We start from the raw sequence: 22275 nt of genomic DNA, 5'->3' as shown, positions 1-22275 counted from the left end.
CACTGGCTCTAAAATGATATAATATTCTTTCTAAAGTTATCTAGCTAACATGTTCTATCTTAATATTAATCTTTACTTTAGATCTATTTCCTTATACATTTATTATTTGAAATATTTTGATTATTCTAATAATTTTAATATCTACAACATTAAGTATTGGTGCATTTCACTCTGGCAATAACATTTACATTTATACTTCAACAGATGGATAGACTCTCAACATTTAGAATCTACAGAGATTTTTTTTCATCACGAACTACAAATGGAATGTAATCTGTTTGAAAGTGAATATCCACGTTGCTGTTGTTCAGTTGCTCAGTTATGTCTGATTCTTCGTGACCCCATAGACTGCAGCACGCCAGGCTTCCCTGTCCTTCACCATCTCCCAGAGCTTGCTCAATATGTCTATTGAGTCAGTGATGCCATCCAACCATCTCATCCTCTGTCATCCCCTTCTCCTGCCTTCTATCTTTCCAGCATCAGGGTCCTTTCTAATGAGTCGGTTCTTCGCATCAAGTGGCCAAAGTACTGGAGCTTCAACTTCAGCATCATTCCTACCAGTGAATATTCAGGGCTGATTTCCTTTAGGATTGATCCAGGTAGTGGTAGTAAATCTGAATTGAATGCCTTGTTCATGTTGTTGGCATTGTTTTGCTGATTCAACAATGGTAGTAACTTACATGACCACACTGCTGAATGTTTAGGGATGACAACTGAAGTAGACTTTCATCTAGTCATCCTTCCAAAAGCCTTAGCCTGAACCAAAGACAAAAATATTGGCCGAATATTTTAGTTAACAACAAACTACAGTGCACCCCCAAAAGGAAGCATGTAACCACACATCCGTCTCCTAGGCAGAACCTATCCCATATCCACACAAGTAATACAGAAATTCTCTATCTCCAAACTTTAAATTTTCCTAGATACAAAAACAGAGATGGAATGTAAAGATGCTCAATAGATCACCTGATGGTTGTTCTTGTTCTTGTTGATAATGATGACTCCTTATCCATAACCCTCTGCCACTTGCTGGGCTTCCCAGGTGGTGCTAGTGGTAAAGAACGTGCCTGCCGATGCAGGAGACATAAGAGACGCAGCTTCAATTTCTCTGGGTTGGGAAGATCAGCTGGAGAAGGGCAAGGTAACCCACTCCAGTACTCTTGCCTGGAAAATCCTATGGACAGAGGAGCCTTGTGGGCTATGGTCCATAGGGTTGCAAAGAGTTGGACACGACTGAATCGACTTAGCAAGCATGCACTGCCACTTAGGAAACTTCATAGCAGCCTCTCAAGAAACACCACACAGAGCCACAGCCCATGTTCCATGTACTCCCCCCGTGGCAATAGCACTGCTTGAGAATAGACGGACAAAGTAGACTTCTTGGTGAATTCTGAATAAAAGAATAAAAATAAAATTATTTAAGGCATAAAAAGTATTGATATATATAGGAACTAGACCCATATAAATACAGTCAACAGATCTCTGACAAAGGAGCAAAGGCAATACAATGGAGCAAAAGTCATATTTTCAACAAAGGTGCTAGACCAATTGGACATCCACATGCAAAAAAAAAATTAATCTAGACCCAAATTCACACCCTTCACAAAAATTAACTCAAAATGGATTATAGACCTAAATGTAAAATGCAAAAAACTAATTTCTAGAACATAACATAGGAGAGAACCTGTATGACCTGGACTATGATGATGACTTTTTAGATACAGTAGCAAAGGCATGTGGAGAAGGCAATGGCACCCCACTCCAGTACTCTTGCCTGGAAAATCCCTTGGGTGGAGGAGCCTGGTAGGCTGCAGTCCATGGGGTCGCTAAGAGTCGGGCACGACTGGGTGGCTTCACTTTCACTTTTCACTTTCATGCATTGGAGAAGGAAATGGCAACCCACTCCAGTATTCTTGCCTGGAGAATCCCAGGGACAGAGGAGCCTAGTGGGCTGGTCGCACAGAGTCAGACATGACTGAAGCAGTTTAGCAGCAGCAGCAGCAAAGACATGATCCCTGAAAGAAAGAACTGAAAAGCAGAACTTACTAAAATTGAAAACTTCTGCTCTGCAAAAGACAACACCAAGAGAATGAGAAGTCATGTACTGGGACAAAATATTTGCAAAATATACATCTGACAAAGGACTGTTACCCAAAATATAGAGAAACTTTAAAAACTCAACAGCTTACTGTTTTTTTTTTTTTTCTTAAAAAAAAAAAAGCCATAATTTTTAAATGGGCCAGAAATCAAAGAGATACCTCACCAAAGAAGATAAACAGAAGGAAAATAAACATGAAAAAGATGTTACACATCATTTGTCATCAGAAAAATGCAAATGATATACTAATGTAACTATTTGGTCATTCTTGGCCAAAATCCAGAAAAATGTTAACACTAAATGTCTGTGTAGGTGTGGAGCAACAGGAATTCTCGTATATTGTTGATGGGACTAGAAAATGGCACAGCTGCTTTGGAAGAGACTTGGCTGCTGCCTATAAAACTAAACATACTCTTTGTCATACCATCCAGCAATTACACCTCTTGGTAATTTACACAAAGGAGTTGCAAACTTAGGTCCACACAAAAACCTGCACATAAGTAGTTATAGCAGCTTTATTCATAACTACCAAAATTTGGAAGCATGCATAATGTCCTTCGGTAGGTAAATGGATAAATAAACCATGGCACAGCCAGACAGTGGAATATTATTCGGTACCAAAAAGAAACGAACTCTCAAGCCATGAAAAGACATGGAGTAATATTAAATGCATATTACTAAGGGAAAGAAGTCAATGTGAAAGAGCCATACACTGCAGGAGTCCAAATATACAACATTCTACAAAAGGAAAAACCATGGAAACAGTGAAAAGATCAGTGGTTGCCAGGGGTTAAGGGTGGGGAGAGGGATGAAAAGGCAGGGCACAGAAGATTCTTTAGGCAGTGAAAATACCCTGTGTGATATAATAATGGTCGATTGGCTTCATTATAAATTTGTACAAGCCCACAGAATATACAACACCAAGAGTAAACCCTGATATAAACGACAGACTTTGGGAGACAATGATGTGTCAGTATAGGTTCATCCATCGTAACACATGCACTCCTCTGGCGGGGAATGTTGATAATGGGGGAGGCTATGCATGTGTGTGGACACAGGGGTACCAAAATCTCTGTACTTTTCTCTCAGTTTCCCTGCCAATCTAAAACTGCTCTAAAACATAATATCTTTTAAGGTTTTTTATTTTAAAAAACAGTGGAAGAATACACACAAATCTAATAAAAGCAGATCTGAGTTATCAAAAAAACAGAGACAAGAATGAAAGCTAGACTTGGAGATGTATACTTTCGTAGATTTTAATTTTTGTTTCACAAAAGTTATGTACTAAGTCATAGCAAAATAATAAATGCATAATAAAATCTTTTTATAAGCACACAGATAAAACAGAGCAAAATATTAATGATATTCATCTCTTTATGATTTTTTGTTATTTACTTATTTAATTTTTATTCTGTTTATTTATTTGTATTTTCTGAGTTTTCTGCAGTAAGTATTATTTTCTACAATAAATATGTATGTGATTTTCAGTAATTTAAAAAACTCATCATCCCACTTCCCTAAATTAATGGAAAATAATTTCAATAGTATCTCAGTATAAGCACTTGGTACAACCTCAGGAATGTTTATAAACTCCCCGACCCACAAAGTAAATTTGCTCTACCTGAGATCTACTGAAGACCCCCTCATTGAAGAACACTCTTTACCAACTTTAAAAGAGCAAAGTGCTTATTACTTTCAAGCCACCAAATGCATTTTTAATTTTTTAAATTATTTTTATTTTTTACTTGAAGTATAGTTGTTTTACAGTACTGCGTTAATTTCAAGTATACAGTACAGCTATTCAGATATATATATTCTTCTTCAGATTCTCTTCCCTTACAAGTTATTACAAAATATTGAGTACAGTTCCCTGTGCTATTCAGTAGGTCCCTGTTGATTATCTGTTTTATATTTAGTTGTGTATCTGTTAATCCCATCCTCCTAATATATCCATTGCCCCACCCCCCCTCCCCTATGATAACTGTACATTTGTCTTCTGTTTGTGTTTTGGAGATAAGTTCACATATCTTTTTTTAATGTTGCACATACAAGTGATCATTTTTCTAATTTGACACCAATCAATCTACTTTCTTTCACAGAAACCAATTTTACTTAATATCTAATTAGTGATAAAAGTTACATTATATGTCCATTCACATTTATTTCTGTGTTTAAAGATAAACAGAAATACTTCATTTTCATAGATGCCCCTAGAATGTGTTTTATCAATAGCCTTGTCTTCCCGCTTAAGCGCAGTTGGATTCCCTTCTAAGACTTGTCCATTCATAAAGATGAAAAGTGTAAAACTACTTTAATAGAAATATTGATTTGAAATTTAAAACTGTTGCGAATAAATTGCTTGCTTAAGAAAAGCCAGAGGGGAAACAGGGAGTTGGGCTGTTCTGTGTAAATAACCACAGTTAGAGCATGGCATTCTCCTTATAATTTCTATGGGAGACATTGTGCAATCAAGCATAGTTTCTGTCTCTGAAGCTCAGCTGCAAAGAACAAAAAAGTCTGTGGCACAGTATTGTCATAGTCAATGTCTATCAACAACTTACATTCATGGCACATATGTAATACCAGCACATTCATTGTTCTCCATGCTCGTCCACTGAATTCACTGGCAAATAAACATTTTGCCAGAGGAAGATCACAAAATGATTTCAGGAAATGTCTAAAGAAAATGAAGACATTAATCAAATCCAATAAGCAATGATCCAGCTAGTCAATATTCTTTAACAAACACTGCTCGAGCTCCCTCAAAACTGGTCTGTTAGTGGGCAGGAATGATTCTCCCATCAAGGGTAAAAGCAACCTTTACCGGGGCGATCTGAGTTCCTCCTAGTACACTTGTCTTCAAAGGACTTCCTAGAACTCCATGCAGTATGGGTAGGAGAATGCTGAAAAAGTACAGCCTCCTTTCAAAGAGAAACAAGTCATGCTGTGCAGGATTTTAAGTGTAAGAATGATAATTCTTATGCTGGTGAACGCCATTAATCGATTAAGTTTTTAGCAACTAGTAAATACATTAATGTCTTTGTTAGATATTCTGGGCTTTCCTGGTGGCTCAGATGGTAAAGAATCTGCCCGCAATGCAGGAGACCTGGGTTTGATCTCTGGATTCAATCTCTGGGTTGGGAAGATCCCCTGGAGAAGAGAATGGCTACCCACTCCAGTATTCTTGCCTGGAGAATTCCATGGACACAGGAGCCTGGCGGGCTACAGTCCATGGGGTCTCAAAGGGTCGGACACAACTGAACGACTAACACTTTCACTTGTTAGATATTCCACGTAGGTGAATGTTACTAATAACAGAAGCCCTTATTTCAAAGCACTGTTTTTCTAAATATGTACAAAGAGTCCATTGCACCATAATATCATTTTTTAAATAAAGAGTATTATCAAAGTAATTTCACTCTTTAAGTCTATTGGAGACTCATGTAAAGTCCTATGAGACAAGGACTGAGGGGTGTAAGGCCGTCCATTCCTATACACTGCGAGCCAACGATGGCAGGGCTGTGCTTTTGTAGTTTCTCTGTCAGCCTTTTGCATTCCTCTTTTTTCTTGCCAACTGCTGTTAATTCAACTTCCTAACAGTACACGCTGCCCCTTTTTCAAACACTAGGCGAGGTTGATAGTGCTCAACTTCTCTTACAGAATCCAGTGTGCTCTGAGCAGGCCTTTGAGGTTCAGAAGCTCTTATCAAATACTTCTAGGCTTAAGAAGAAATATGTTATAGTTTAAATCTGACTTCTGGAAAACAGGTGAATTCATTTAATATAATTCCAGAGTTATAGGAACTATTTCAACATTCTAACGTGCATCTTGTCACAAAAGATAACACTATATTTAAGTCAAAATTCTATGGCATGAAAAAAAAAAGACAAATCCACAACACAACAAAACAAAATTCTATGCATAATCTTCTCAAGGTTGTCACAAAATGATGAACTCAATCAGGTTCCTAAAACACATCCCTCAGAACACAGGTGATCCAGAGCTGATACAGTGAGAAGCAGTAATTAGAACCCAGCTCTGGTGCCTCTGCCCTGGGCACTTCCTCAGGACCAGGAGGGTAGATTTAGGATGAAAAACATGTGCCAGCAAAACTTCTCCTGGGGTGGGAAGAGAAGTGGGAAAGAGACTCAGAAGCAGATAGCCAGCCAGGGCACCAAATGCCAAGAAATCCAAAAATTCTAAATGAAAGTCTGCATTCCAGGTCATTTTGCAGGTATGTCCATCAGGGTAAGAGCATTGAACACATTTTAATAATTTGTTAGCTCAATGGATAGCTTTTGAGTATACAGGCATGTAATACTTAGCTGCTCATTTGTACTCTTGTTCCAGCAAGGCAAATAACCTATCCACTATAAGTTCTACAGATTCAGTGAAAGCAGAGAAACATTTTACCTTGCTTACTACTATACTTCCAAGAGCAGACACAAAGCTGATGATGAAAAATGTGCCCCATGGTTAGAAAAATGATTGAGAAATGCTACCTTCTGCAGTTTCCTTTGGAGGATTGTGCATTTTAAAGGCTTTGAGAAGCTACAGTTGTAAGCAAGCCCCTCCTACCTTTTCCTCCAGAGACCTTCTCACATCTACCTTATGGTTGAAGTCTTTTACGAATGTTTCAAATCAATGATGTATATCAACCAGCCCACACTGGGAGCAACTCAAGACACCTGGCATAATTTACCCTCAAATATGGTCCCAGATACAATTCAAACACTACAAAAACTAAGAAATATATTGGGTACTCTAAAGGAAATAAATATAAGATTTTTCATGAACAAACCAAGAATTTAACAAAGGCAAAACATTAATATTTTACTGTAATTTTTCTACCTGAGAATAGACAGTTTAGAGAGGAATGCAGACATAAAAAGTAACAAACCGATCACAGTAAATTCAAGGTGAAGAATAAATGTCCTATAAACTTTTAATACTCATTTTAACACTTTGTTTATTCATTCAAAGTGTATTTACTTCTGCTGTCACTAATCTGGATTCAAATGTTGACCAATTCAGCACTTTTAATTTAGCCATGGACATCAATTGTAATTAATACTAACACTGATAATGACTAACACTTAGCATCAGAGGAAGGCAGAGTAGGAAATTTACACTATAGACTTTTAGTTTAAACTATAACTATAGGGGAAAAAGTGGGGATGTATACTAGGACTCTTTCAGAGACAAGTGAAAGATATCCTATTCAAACTAACTTTACCACATAAAAGGAGTTACTGGCTGATGTAACTAGGAAAGATATGGATGCCATTAATCTCAGAAATCACGGAATTAAGGAACTCAACCTACTCCATTCTCCTCTGTTCTTCTATTTCTCTTCCCCATCCCTTTCTCCCCTCTCCTCACATCTCTTACCTTTCACACATCTCCAAGTGACATCATCACAGTTTAGAAACCCCAAAGGACAGAATATCTCAACTTTCAATATATAAAAAACTCAAGGAATGAAATCTCATTGGACTAGCTTGGGTCACATGTCCCATTAGATCAATTGCTACAACCTAGGAAGGTAGGCTGGGGCTTCCCTGGTGGCTCAGATGGTAAAGAATCTGCCTGCAATGCAGGAGATGTGGGTTTAATCTCAGGGTTGGGAAAATACACCGGAGAAGGGCATGGCTACCCACTGCAGTATTCTTGCCTGGAGAATACCAGGAACTTGAGAGCCTGATGGGATATAGTCCTTGGAGTCCCAAAGAGTTGGACACAACTGACATCAATCATATCATGAGATGAGATCACTCAACACAATGCAGGTACTCTTACCAGAAGAGCGTACAGGGATGCCTAACATACAGAACTTCAGATGTCCCATGCAGCATGTAATTCACAACACTCTTCAAGTGTCTACAAAGGAGAATAAAGAATGTCTTTAAGAACATCTTCTAAGATAGAACCAATGATCCTATTTGCAGGACAGCATAGGAGAAGCAGACATAAAGAATAGACTTAGGGTCACAGTAGGAGAGGGAGAGGATGGGATAGAGTAGTACTGAAGCATATACATCACCATATGTAAAACAGAGAGCCAGCGGGAATTTGCTGTATGATGCAGGGAACCCAAAGCAGTGCTCTGTGATAACCTAGAGGGGTGAAATGGGGAGGGGTTTTAAGAAGGAGGGAACATATGTATACCTATGGTTGATTCATGCTGATGTATGGCAGAAGTCATCGCAATACTGTAAAGTAATTATCTTCCAATTAAAAATAAAATTAAATTAAAAAAAAAGAATTATCTTCTAGGACTTCCCTGGTGGTCAGTGGTTAAGAATCTGCCTGCTAATGTAGGGGACACAGGTTCTATTCCTGGTCTGGGAAGATTCCACATGCCTTGGGGCAATTAAGCCTCGTGCGCCACAGCTACTGAGCCCACAGTCTAGAGCCCACAAGCCACAGCTACTGAGCCTACACGCCCTAGAGCCTGTGCTCCACAGCAAGAGAAGCCACCACTACGAGAAGCCCGTGCATGGCAACCAGAGAGCTGCTCCCGCTTGCTGCAACTAGAGAAAGTCCACATGCAGCAAAAAAGATCCAGCCTAGCCATAAATAAATAAATATAAAAATAGACACACTCAAAACAAAATTTTTTTTTTTTAAAGTATCTTCTAGTCAAGAGGTCAACAAGGCAAGATGGGAAGAGACAACTTCAGAGACAGAGGCGCACACAACAGCTGTCCTTTCCTACTTATGCTACTGAGACAGCATAGACTAGTCTCTAGTGTCCCCAAGGTCAGCCTCACAGTCAGCTAAATGAAAAGCTGCTTTGAAAATCATTGTAATGAAGGTGCAAATACAGTGCTTGATATTAGTAACAATTTATTTTTTTTTTGATGTATGGCAAAACCAATACAATATTGTAAAGTAATTAACCTCCAATTAAAATAAGTAAATTTATATTTTGCTTTTATGTTACCCCAATTTCCTATGAGGTCATTATCTGACTAAATGACACATAATAAAAGATCCTTCTACAGGAATTTAACCATTGCTAACTTGCCATGTGACCTTGGACAAGTCACTTCATCTCTTTGTTCCTATAATATGAGAAGGTTGGGCTAAATTATCTCTCAAATTTCTTTTGATTATTCTATGGAGGGCTTCCTGGTGACTCAGATAGTAAAGAATCTACCTGCCATGCAGGAGACCTGGGTTCAATCCCTGTGTCAGGAAGATCCCCTGGAGAAGGGAATATCTACCCACTCCAGTATTCTTGCCTGGGAAATCCCATGGACAGAGAAGACTGGCGGCGAGCTGCAGTCCATGGGGTCACAAAGTATCAGACATGACTGAGTGACTAACACACACACACATTCTATGGAAGTCTGTTTACAAAGCTTTAGCTACTGTGCTTGAAAATATAGGGCATAAGAAATCCAACCTCTTTTGTTAGTGCTTGCTAGTTCTGTTTCCCTTGGGTCTTTCTCACAGCGTGAATCTGAAACTTCAGTTGACCAGTGTGCTTCTTATATATACTAAGACTTTAAGCTCAAGTCTAAACTCAAAATGCTAGTACTAAAAACAAAAAGAATCACTTTCCTTTAACATTTTCACAGAAAAAGTTCAGCTATTAAAATTTAGCTAGATGATTAAAATTTAAATAACCACTCTAATACAAAATAGATTTCAGATAAAATCTCTTCTAAGAAAAAGATGGGAGAGCTTTGAGGGAGAGATTGAATATGGGGAATCAGATGATTAGGGAGGGAGAGAAACTGGGGAAGAAGTGAAGGAAGAAGAGAAAAAAGTTCTTTACCTTTAGGTAACATGGGAAGAGCATTTGAAAACCAAAAGCTTAGTTAAAACTCTCACTTGAATTTGAAAAATACAACCAGGGAAGTCAACTTTTATCATCCCTTATATCATATGTAATATCTACTAAACCCCCCAGACAATAGAGATCAAATTATCTTTATAACACACACTTTTGCTTCTCAGCTTCTTCCCCAACCTCCCAACAGAATACAAAAGTCTCAGGCAGCTGACTTGGCTGCTGAGTCTTAATCCCGCCTTTCCTACCCACTGCTAGGGCTGGGCTGCGTGCATTAATGAGCCTGAGGGGCAAATGACCAATTCTACTCTGTAGATGGTGCCTGACAATGCACTAAGCAGTAGGCATAACATTTTGCTTTCACATTAGATGAACCAACTTTATATATATTAGTTGGAGGATAATTGCTTTACAATGTGTTAGTTTCTGCTGTACCACAACATGAATCAGCTATTATGTATACATATATCCCCTCCTTCTTGAACCTCCCTCCCACAACCCCATCGCACCCTAGGTCATCACAGAGAGAGCACTGAGCTAAGCTCCTTATGCTAAATAGTAACTTCCCACCAGCTATCTATTTTACACAGGGTACTATATCTATGTCAATGACACTTTGGATGAATCAACTTTAGAATGCCCTTTCTCAGGACTTTGCCTATTATGTGAGAACAAGAAACAGTTCTTATTATTAAAAATGTAAAAGTTGACTTCAGAGACAGGGGCCACCTGAGTATATGACCACTCAAAATTTGTAATCTATAAGAATTGGAGGATTTAAAAGGAGCTTTATATAGATAATATGTCCAGACTGAGGAACCTGCCAGGGCAATAGTCCACAGGTATAAATAAACAATGTCTGGATAAACCCAGGTTCAGATCAGATCAGATCAGATCAGTCGCTCAGTCGTGTCCGACTCTTTGTGACCCCATGAATCGCAGCACGCCAGGCCTCCCTGTCCATCACCAACTCCCGGAGTTCACTGAGACTCACGTCCATCGAGTCAGTGATGCCATCCAGCCATCTCATCCTCTGTCGTCCCCTTCTCCTCCTGCCCCCAATCCCTCCCAGCATCAGTCTTTTCCAATGAGTCAACTCTTCACATGAGGTGGCCAAAGTACTGGAGTTTCAGCTTCAGCATCATTCCTTCCAAAGCAATCCCAGGGCTGATCTCCTTCAGAATGGACTGGTTGGATCTCCTTGCAGTCCAAGGGACTCTCAAGAGTCTTCTCCAACATCACAGTTCAAAAGCATCAATTCTTTGGCACTCAGCTTTCTTCACAGTCCAACTCTCACATCCATACATGACCACAGGAAAAACCATAGCCTTGACTAGATGAACCTTTGTTGGCAAAGTAATGTCTCTGCTTTTGAACATGCTATCTAGGTTGGTCATAACTTTCCTTCCAAAGAGTAAGCGTCTTTTAATTTCATGGCTGCAGTCACCATCTGTAGTGATTTTGAAGCCCAGAAAAATAAAGTCTGACACTGTTTCCACTGTTTCCCCATCTCTTTCCCATGAAGTGATGGGACCAGATGCCATGATCTTTGTTTTCTGAATGTTGAGCTTTAAGCCAACTTTTTCACTCTCCACTTTCACTTTCATCAAGAGGCTTTTTAGTTCCTCTTCACTTTCTGCCATAAGGGTGGTGTCATCTGCATATCTGAGGTTATCGATATTTCTCCCAGCAATCTTGATTCCAGCTTGTGCTTCTTCCAGCCCAGCGTTTCTCATGATGTACTCTGCATTGAAGTTAAATAAGCAGGGTGATAATATACAGCCTTGACGAACTCCTTTTCCTATTTGGAACCAGTCTGTTGTTCCATGTCCAGTTCTAACTGTTGCTTCCTGACCTGCATACAAATATGTAAGTTGAATGTATTCAAATGTCATATTACTTTGATGAATGCCACATCTGCTTCCTATGCCTAGAAGGGTGGCTATGCTAACTGGAACAGAGCTCCCAACTCCTTGAGGTGCCTCAGATCTCTCATCTCTCTACAAATTCTTGCAGGTTCCTAGGTCTCTATTCTCATCTCTATACAAATTCTTGCAGGTTCCTCTTTAAAGCCTTGCTATTGTGGTGCTAGAGAGACCCTTGAGAGTTCCTTCTGCAAAGAGATCAAACCAGTCAATCTTAAAGGAAATCACCCCTGAATATTGGAAGGACTGATGCTGAAGCTGAAGCTCCAATACTTTGGCCACCTGATGTGAAGAGCTGACTCACTGGAAAAGACCCTGATGCTGGGAAAGATTGAGGGCAGGAGGAGAAGCAGAAACAGAGGATGAGATGGCTGGATGGCATCACTGACTCAGTGGGCATGAGTTTGAGCAAACTCCAGGAGATAGTGCAGGACAGGGAAGCCTGGTGTGCTGCAGTCTATGGGATCACAAATAACTGGACACGACTCAGCGACTGAACAAGAACAGCATACCTCTGCTCTCTAATACTTCAGGCTCAGTAAACTGTTACCGCTTACTTCAATAAATGGGCTTGTTGAGCATTTGAAAGGTAACTGAAGATTTGAGTCTCTGTACATCTCTGCAACAGGAAAGAGTGAGTTAATTAAAAGCTTAACTAATTCTCTTCACCAGACTTCCACACGGCCTTTCCTTGTGGCCTGGCTTCCAGCCAAGTCCTGAAGGGCAGTCAAGGCGGCCAAAACCAGCTCCCAGCTGCTGGGGAATGCGGGGCTCAGATTATTACAGAGTGGCCAGATTATCATATGTTAAAAGTGAATAAAAATAGATTTATAATAGAAAACTGATGCTAACAAGCTGGCATTTTCTTAAATGTATTGGCAGTATGTGCTTCTCATCTCAAAAAACCACCACTCTTCAAGTCCATAGCTGTTAAAGCATGGAGTGACTGCTTCTTTCCCCAAAACATTTCCCCCAAATATTGAACTGACATGTTTTGCAAATAATAAAAGCGAAATGCCTTTGAAGCAGTAGCATAGAAAATGTAATCATCCTGTCCCACAAAGAAAGGAAAAGAAACTCTGTCCAGTAGGTGACCTACTAAATTTCTCAAAACTGCATTGATTTAAAAATAAAATCACATCGTTTTTATAAAATAAAGACAGGAAAATCTTTTCTACGTCTACTATTCTGCTATCTAGAAACCAAAATGAAATTATCTATTTTCACTCAAGGGGTAGTTGATGGAGTATTATTTTCCCTGAGCCAAGACAGTAAATGTGGATAAAGCTAAAATTCTTGAGCAAATGTATGTATCAAAATGTATGTTAGTTGAAATGACAAAGGCAGGCAAAGTGGTGAAATGGAAGTTTTTTTGAACCTCCATGATGGTTATCTCATTTCTCTACTTGACCTTAACAAATAATATCATTTCATGTGAGCCAAAATAGGCCCCAAAGAGAAGAAATTCTTCATTCTGCCTGTGTTAGTTCAAGGTGTGAGTTGCAGAGGTGACGGAGAGGGCTGGTATAAATCACTATCTATTCTTTCTTTCTTTTTGTTTTGACCACGCCATTGGGCATGTGGGATCTTTTTTCTTTTTTTCTATCTTTCACTGTTAATAACTTTATTGAGATGTGATTTATATATAATTCACCCATTGTCAGTATACAGGTCCTCGATTTCTAGTAAATTTATACATTTGTACAAAAGTAACCTGAAAGATGATGCTGTGAAAGTGCTGCACTCAATATGCCAGCAAATTTGGAAAACTCAGCAGTGGTCGCAGGACTGCAAAAGGTCAGTTTTTATTCCAATCCCAAAGAAAGGCAATGCCAAAGAATGCTCAAACTACCACACAATTGCACTCATCTCACACACTAGTAAAGTAATGCTCAAAATTCTCCAAGCCAGGCTTCAGCAATATGTGAACCATGAACTTCCAGATGTTCAAGCTGGTTTTAGAAAAGGAAGAGGAACCAGAGATCAAATTGCCAACATCCGTTGGATCCTGGAAAAAGGGAGAGAGTTCCAGAAAAACATCTGTTTCTGCTTTATTGACTATGCCAAAGCCTTTGATTGTGGGGATCACAGTAAACTGTGGAAAATTCTGAAAGAGATGGGAATACCAGACCACCTGACCTGCCTCTTGAGAAACCTATATGCAGGTCAGGAAGCAACAGTTAGAACTGGACATGGAACAACAGACTGGTTCCAAATATGAAAAGGAGTACGTCAAGGCTGTATATTGTCACCCTGCTTATTTAACTTCTATGCAGAGTACATCATGAGAAACGCTGGGCTGGAAGAAGCACAAGCTGGAATCAAGATTGCCGGGAGAAATATCAATAACCTTAGATATGCAGATGACACCACCCTTATGGCAGAAAGTGAAGAAGAACCAAAAAGCCTCTTGATGAAAGTGAAAGTGGAGAGTGAAAAAGTTGGCTTAAAGCTCAACATTCAGAAAATTAAGATCATGGCATCTGGTCCCATCACTTCATGGCAAATAGATGGGGAAACAATGGAAACAGTGTCAGATTTTAATTTGGGGGCTCCAAAATCACTGTAGATGGTGATTGCAGCCATGAAATTAAAAGACACTTACTCCTTGGAAGGAAAGTTATGACCAACCTAGATAGCATATTCAAAAGCAGAGATATTACTTTGCCAACAAAGATCTGTCTAGTCAAGGCTATGGTTTTTCCAGTGGTCATGTATGGATGTGAGAGTTGAACTGTGAAGAAAGCTGAGTGCCAAAGAATTGATGCTTTTGAACTGTGGTGTTGGAGAAGACTCTTGAGAGTCCCTTGGACTGCAAGGAGATCCAACCAGTCCATTCTAAAGGAGATCAGCCCTGGGTGTTCTTTGGAAGGAATGATGCTAAAGCTGAAACTCCAATACTTTGGCCACCTCATGTGAAGAGTTGACTCATTGGAAAAGACTCTGATGCTGGGAGGGATTGGGGGCAGGAGGAGAAGGGGACGACAGATGATGAGATGGCTGGATGGCATCCGCGACTCGATGGACGTGAGTTTGAGTGACCTCCAGGAGTTGGTGATGGACAGGGAGGCCTGTCGTGCTGTGATTCATGGGGTTGCAAAGAGTCGGACACGACTGAGTGACTGAACTGAACTGAATTGAACTGAACCTGTTTTATATTTTTATAAAAGTATAGTTGATGTACAATATTATATAAGTATAGATGTACAATATAGTGATTCACAGTTTTTATGTATTTTTATTTTTTAATTGGAGTATAATTGCTTTACAATGTTGTGTTAGTTTCTGCTGTACAACAACATGAATCAGCTATGGCACATGCAATCTTCTCTAAGTTCCCTGATCAGATACCAAGCCTGCGCCCCCTGCAGTGCACACCCAGAGTCTTAACCACTGGACCACCAGGACAGTCCCTTAAGTCCCTTAAAGCACTGTCTGATGAAATGTAGTTGCTGTCCCAGCTTCCCTCCTGCCAAAGCACATGGGACTTAACCACTCTCACCATTTGCTCATCATTTTCTTCAGGTGTCTCTCTCTCCCTAGATGCATGAACTTTTCAAAGGTACAATATGTCTTTTATCCTCAGCATCTCTCAAAATATCTGAAACAAAGTTTGTTAAACTAATGATTTCAATGTTCAATTTATTCATTAATATAGTAATCCCAGGAATCTTGGTTTTTAAAAAAATCATGTAATGGAGAAAAGAGGATCTCATATTGAACTCAAACCATAAATATAACCACGGAATTCCCTAAAGGGTAGTTACTCCCAGAATGTACCTTCAACCATAAGTTCATGTATAAAGCCCCAAAAGTATAAAAGAAACTAGAGAAAAACACTCTATTCATTTCCATTCTCTGCATATGTTGATGGTATCATATTTTAAGTTGTCTTCATTCTTTGCATGTTGAACTCCTGCCTAGCTGGAACATCCAAACTAGTTTCTTATTCCCTGGTTATTGACCTCCTAGATTCCAGGCATTCAGCTTCTTTCTGATACCTGGTTTTGCTAGAAGCCTGTGTGGTTGCCTCACCAGTTCTGCTGGGCTGCTATTTAAATCCTAGCATTGGGGACTTCTCTAGTGGCCCAGTGGTTACGACTCCATGCTTCCACTGCAGGGAACTCAGATTCCATCCCTGGTCAGGGAACTAGGATCCCACATGCTGTATGGCATAGCCAAATAAACAAATAAAAATCCTAGTGTTTTAGTACTTAAGCCAATACTTACATCCACCTCTAGAGTGGTAGAATGTGATTTACCTTTAATTTTCTCAAAAAACATAATATGGAGAGAACAAGATGAATGAGGAGTTGGCGGACATGGAGTACCTCTCTCTCCACAGATACATCAGGAATACACCTTCAGACACAGAAGTGCATGCAGAACACCAGCTGAGAGCAGACAGGAGGACCTGACCAGCAGAAAAGAATATATAGAAGCATGCAAAACTCAGTAGGATGAAGGAACTAGGAGGAAAAACATGAGTGTTAGTAGGACTGGACCTGCCCTCGGCAGGAGGGGGAACTGAAGCAGGGGTCTGATCCCCACAGTGGGGCAACTGTCCAAGTCAGAGGAGAAACATTTAAGGCTGAGAGTGCAACAGCTAATCTGTGGCAACCAAAATGGAATGAGAATCAGACAGTCCTTGCCACTGCCATGCATACCCTGGATAGGGACGTAGGTCTCCTAGAAGGTGCAGCAGCTGGAAGTTAGAGTTTAGGAATTGGGGAGCAATCCCAGGGCGAGGGCTGCTGTTGACTGCAGAGAGACGGATGGAGGGGATCTTAGGGAGAAGATTGGTGGGAAATGCCTGTGGAGGAAAGCCAGGCAGCCATGGAAGCAAGGTGATACAGCTGAGTCACGTGTAAGGGGTACAGCCAGCACCATAGCCTCTCTCTCCCCACATGCCAGAATCTGGAGCTAAACAATAAAGAGGCTGGCCCATCAATTGCCTGACACACTGAACTACAGAGGTGCCCCACCCAGGGTGCCCCTTTAAGTGCCTTGACGTGCCAATCTACAGAGTAGGACCCCAGGCAAGAGAGCCCTCTAAGTGCCTGAATGGTTGAAGCTACAGAGAAAGACTGGCCAAAGGGGCCTTCTGATCGCCAGCTACAAGAGCCTTGAAAAAAGACTCTGATCGAGCCATAACTCCTGTGATGGAGGCAGTCTGTGTCCCTGCACACTTGGCACTGCCAGGGTCCCCACAAGCCAAGCAGCTGTGCCACCTTCACAGTCAACCCTCACTGGAGCAGAGCTGCCATAGGCAAAAAAAAAGTTTTGTGTCTATGCATGCAGGGTTGCTTCAGTATATCCAACTCTTTGTGACCCTGTGGACTGTGGCCTGCCAGGCTTCTCTGTCAAGGGGGTTCTCCAGGCAAGAATACTGGAGTGTATTGGCCAATACTGGTTGCCATACCCTTCTAGAGCACTATATTTCCTGCTGCCCTAGCTGCCAACTCCCCTGAGTACCTGGTGTTATCAGAACCCCTGTGAGTACCAGAACCCCTGTGACCCAAGCAGCTGCACCACCTCCACACGTGGCCCTCACTGGGGCAAATCCAAGCCCTCCAGGGCAGCCTAAGAGCAAACCCCATATGGACGACCCACATGCAGAGGTGGAAATAAAACCACAGTTGAAACCCAGGGTCAGTGTGGCTAAGGAATAAGACCCAAAACCTCCCACCAGCTGTACAAGCTACAGATTAAATCCACATGACCAACTAGGCAGACTCTGTGTCTATGGAATATATGTAAGGGCACTGAGAGCTCCCACAAAAGAAAACGCACTAGTTCCAATAGCCGTGGACATTGGAGGCAAGAAAACACAGGAGTAGGACCAGATTAGGAAAAGGCAATGGCACCCCACTCCAGTACTCTTGCCTGGAAAATCCCATGGAAGGAGGAGCCTGGTGGGCTGCAGTCCATGGGGTCGCTGAAGGTTGGACATGACTGAGCAACTTCACTTTCACTTTTCAGTTTCATGCATTAGTAAGGAAATGGCAACCCACTCCAGTATTCTTGCCTGGAGAATCCCAGGGACGGGGGAGCCTGGTGGGCTGCTGTCTATGAGGTCTCACAGAGTCTGAAACAGCCGAACTGACTTAGCAGCAGCAGTAGCAACAGGACCAGATTAGAATCTGAGCTGCCCCCACAGCAGGTCCAGAGACCAGCACGGTGTCAAGGGCATTCTAGGGAGGTGAGATGGACTATGACTTCCAGCGAGGGAAAGGACTCTGACAACAGTGACCCAAGAAAAACATTTATTATTCTTATGTTTTGACTTGTTCTGTAGATTCTTTGGGATTGTTTTTCTTTTTCTTTTTTTTCCCCATTCCCCACCCCCCCGCCCCCATTGGCACTATGAAATCTAATTAAGCTTTTGAGCTTTTGTTTTCCTCAGTCACATTTTTTATTGTTGTTATAAACCTCTGCCTCTGTGTTGGGCTTTTGCGGTTCTGTGGAGTTTTCCTCTTTTTTGTTTTTTCTTTCCTCTTCCTTTTTCTTTTCTCTTTTTTTTAATTTTAATTTTTTTAAACCAACCATTTTTTTCTATATTTATTCCTTTGTTTGCTTTTCCTACTGTTCTTTTCCCCTTGCAGTTAATCTTTAATGTATAGAAATCTTTATCTACCTCTATTTAACTTTGCATATCTATTCTTTCATCTCTTTCCTTTCTGCTCAACATATTTGTTAGTTTTGTTTTCATTGCTTTATTCCCCACCTGGCAACTTGCTTTCATTTTGTTTTCCAGTTTGTTTTTAGTTAGTTTTGTTCTTAACTGGTAGATATAATTTTTTTATTTCCTTTTTTCACCAGGTCAATTTACTGCACTTTATTTTTGTTGGGCTGTTTTGATTTTGCTTGTGTCCACACAAGAGACTGACTCAGACTTGCCTGTGAGTGTCCAGGAGTCTCCAGCACTGGTGTTGGTGGTGGCCTGCTGCAGGGTTGGGGGCACTGAGTGTAGTAGTACATATGAATGCTACTTTTCATAATGATCTTTTGAAGGAGGTCACCATTATCTTCATTAGCTCCACCATAGTTTGGCCCCAGGTAAATACCAACCTAGACAGCATATTGAAAAGCAGAGATATTACCTTGCCAACAAAGATCCAGCTAGTCAAGGCTATGGTTTTTCCAGTGGTCATATATGGATGTGAGAGTTGGACTGTGAAGAAAGCTGAGCACCGAAGAATTGATGCTTTTGAACTGTGGTGTTGGAGAAGACTCTTCAGAGTCCCTTGGACTGCAAGGAGATCCAACCAGTCCATTCTAAAGGAGATCGGTCCTGGGTGTTCATTGGAAGGACTGATGCTAAAGTTGAAACTCCAATACTTTGGCCATCTCATGCGAAGAGCTGACTCATTGGAAAAGACCCTGATGCTGGGAGGGATTGGGGGCAGGAGGAGAAGGGGATGACAGAGGATGAGATGGCTGGATGGCATCACCAACTCGATGGATGTTAGTTTGAGTGAACTCCAGGTGTTGGTGATGGACAGGGAGGCCTGGCGTGCTGCAATTCATGGGGTCGCAAAGAGTCAGACACGACTGAGCAACTGAACTGAACTAAAATGAAATGCAGGGAGGGAACACAGCTCCACCCATCAACAGAAAATTGGATTAAAAATTTATTGAGCATGGCCCCACCCATCAGAACAAGACCCAGTTTCCCCCTCAGTTGGTCTCTCCCATCAGGAAGCTTCCATAAGCCTCTTATCCTTCTCCATCAGAGGGCAGACAGACTGCAAACCACAATCACAGAAAACTAACCAGTCTAATCACAACTAACCCAGCCTTGTCTAACTCAATAAAACCATGTTGGGTAGGGCCATCCAAGATGGATGGGTCATGGTGAAGAGTTCTGACAAAACGTGGTCCACTGGAGAAGGGAATGGCAAACCACTTCAGTATTCTTGCCTTGAAAACCCCATGGATAGTATGAAAAAGCAAAAAGATAGGACACTGAAAGATGAACTCCCCAGGTCAGTAGGTGCCCAATATGCTACTGGAGAAGAGTGGAGAAATAACTCCAGGAAGAATGAAGAGACAGAGCCAAAGCAAAAACAACACCCAGTTGTAGATGTGACTGATGATGGGAACAAGGTCCAATGCTGTAAAGAGCAATATTACATAAGAACATGGAATGTTAGGTCCATGAATCAAGGCAAATTTGAAGTGGTCAAACAGGAGACAGCAAGAGTGAACATCAACATTTTAGGAATAAGCAAATTAAAAAGGACTGGAATGGGTGAATTTAATACAGAAGACCATTATATCTACTACAGTGGGCAAGAATCCCTTAGAAGAAATGGAGTAGCCATCATGGTCAACAAAAGAGTCCAAAATGCAGTATTTGGATGCAATCTCAAAAACTACACAATAATCTCTGTTCGTTTCCAAGGCGAAACATTCAATGTCACAGTACTCCAAGTCTATGCCCTGACCAGTAATGTTGAAAAAGCTCAAGTTGAATGGTTCTATGAAGACCTACAAGACCTTTTAGAACTAACACCCAAAAAAGATGTCCTTTTCATTATAGGGGACTGGAATGCAAAAGTAGGAAGTCAAGAAACACCTGGAGTAACAGGTAAATTTGGCCTTGGAATATGGAATGAAGCAGGGCAAAGGCTAATAGAGTTTTCCCAAGAGAACACAATAGTCATAGCAAACACCCTCTTCCAACAATACAAGAGAAGACTCTACACATGGACATCACCTGATGGTCAACACCGAAATCAGATTGGTTATATTTTTTGCAGCCAAACATGGAGAAACACTATACAGTCAGTGAAAACTATACCAGGAGCTGACTGTGGCTCAGATCATGAACTCCTTATTGCCAAATTCAGACTTAAGTTGAAGAAAGTAGGGAAAACCACTAAACCATTCAGGTATGATCTAAATCGAATCCCTTATGATTATACAGTGGAAGTGACAAATAGAGTCAAGGGACTAGATCTGATAGACAGAGTGCCTGATGAACTATGGATGGAGGTTCATGACATTGTACAGGAGACAGGGATCAAGACCATCCCCAAGAAAAAGAAATGCAAAAAAGCAAAATGGCTGTCTGAGGAAGACTTACAAATAACTGTGAAAAGAAGAGAAATGAAAAGCAAAGGAGAAAAGGAAAGATATAAGCATCTGAATGCAGAGTTCAAAAGAATAGCAAGGAGAGATTAGAAAGCCTTCTTCAGTGATCAGTGCAAAGAAATAGAGGGAAAAAATAGAATGGGAAAGACTAGAGATCACTTCAAGAAAGTTAGACATACCAAGGGATCATTTCATGCAAACATGGGCTCAGTAAAGGACAGAAATGGTATGCACCTAACAGAAGCAGAAGATATTAAGAAGAGGTGGCAAGAATACACAGAAGATCTATACCAAAAAGATCTTCACAACCCAGATAATCAGGATGGTGTGATCACTCACCTAGAGCCAGACATTCTGGAATATGAAGTCAAGTGGGCCTTAGGAAGCATCACTACAAACAAAGATAATGGAGGTGATGGAATTCCAGTTGAGCTATTTCAAATCCTGAAATATGATGCTGTGAAAGTGCTGCACTCAATATGCCAGCAAATTTGGAAAACTCAGCAGTGGCCACAGGACTGGAAAAGGTCAGTTTTCATTCCAATCCCTAAGAAAAGCAATGCCAAAGAATGCTCAAACTACCACACAATTGCACTCATCTCACACACTAGAAAAGTAATGCTAAAAATTCTCCAAGCCAGGCTTTGACAATATGTGAACTGTGAACTTCCAGATGTTCAAGCTGGTTTTAGAAAAAGCAGAGGAACCAGAGATCAAATGGCCAACATCCACCGGATCACTGAAGAAGCAAGAGAGTTCAAAAAAAACATCTATTTCTGCTTTATTGACTATGCCAAAGCCTTTGACTGTGTGGATCACAACAAATTGTGGAAAATTCTGAAAGAGATGGGAATACCAGACCACCTGACCTGCCTCCTGAGAAATCTGTATGCAGGTCAGGAAGCAATAGTCAGAACTGGACATGGAACAACAGATGGTTCCAAATAGGAAAAGGAGTATATTAAGGCTGTATATTGTCACTCTGCTTATTTAACTTATATGCAGAGTACATCATGAGAAACGCTGGGCTGGAAGCAGCCCAAGCTGGAATCAAGATTGCCGGAAGAAATATCAATAACCTCAGATATGCAGATGACACCACCCTAATGGCAGAAAGCAAAGAAGAACTAAATAATATCTTGATGAAAGTGAAAGAAGAGAGTGAAGAAGTTGGCTTAAAGCTCAACATTCAGAAAACTAAGATCATGGCATCTGGTCCCATCACTTCAGGTCAAATAGATGGGGAAACAGTAGAAAAAGCGGCAGACTTTATTTTGGGGGGCTCCAAAATCACTGCAGATGATTGCAGCCATGAAATTAAAAGATGCTTACTCCTTGGAAGGAAACTTATG

The 22275-nt window shown here is 40.7% G+C and overlaps 1 long non-coding RNA gene across 1 annotated transcript; it reads right to left on the bottom strand.

The window, feature by feature from the left end:
- Nucleotides 1–1968: 1968 nt before the first annotated feature.
- On the bottom strand, nucleotides 1969–6602 carry LOC123330004. Its single transcript, XR_006545677.2, has 3 exons — nucleotides 6512–6602; nucleotides 4660–4775; nucleotides 1969–2028 (listed from the first exon to the last, which is right to left on the bottom strand). It is a non-coding gene; the product is annotated as an uncharacterized LOC123330004 (long non-coding RNA).
- Between the last annotated feature and the right edge of the window lie 15673 nt (nucleotides 6603–22275).

The sequence above is a fragment of the Bubalus bubalis genome, chromosome 17 (genome assembly GCF_019923935.1).
Source record: "Bubalus bubalis isolate 160015118507 breed Murrah chromosome 17, NDDB_SH_1, whole genome shotgun sequence".
In the NCBI taxonomy this organism is placed as follows: domain Eukaryota; kingdom Metazoa; phylum Chordata; class Mammalia; order Artiodactyla; family Bovidae; genus Bubalus; species Bubalus bubalis.
Note: the sequence above shows the minus strand (reverse complement) of the source record. Positions and strands in the feature narration are given on the sequence as shown.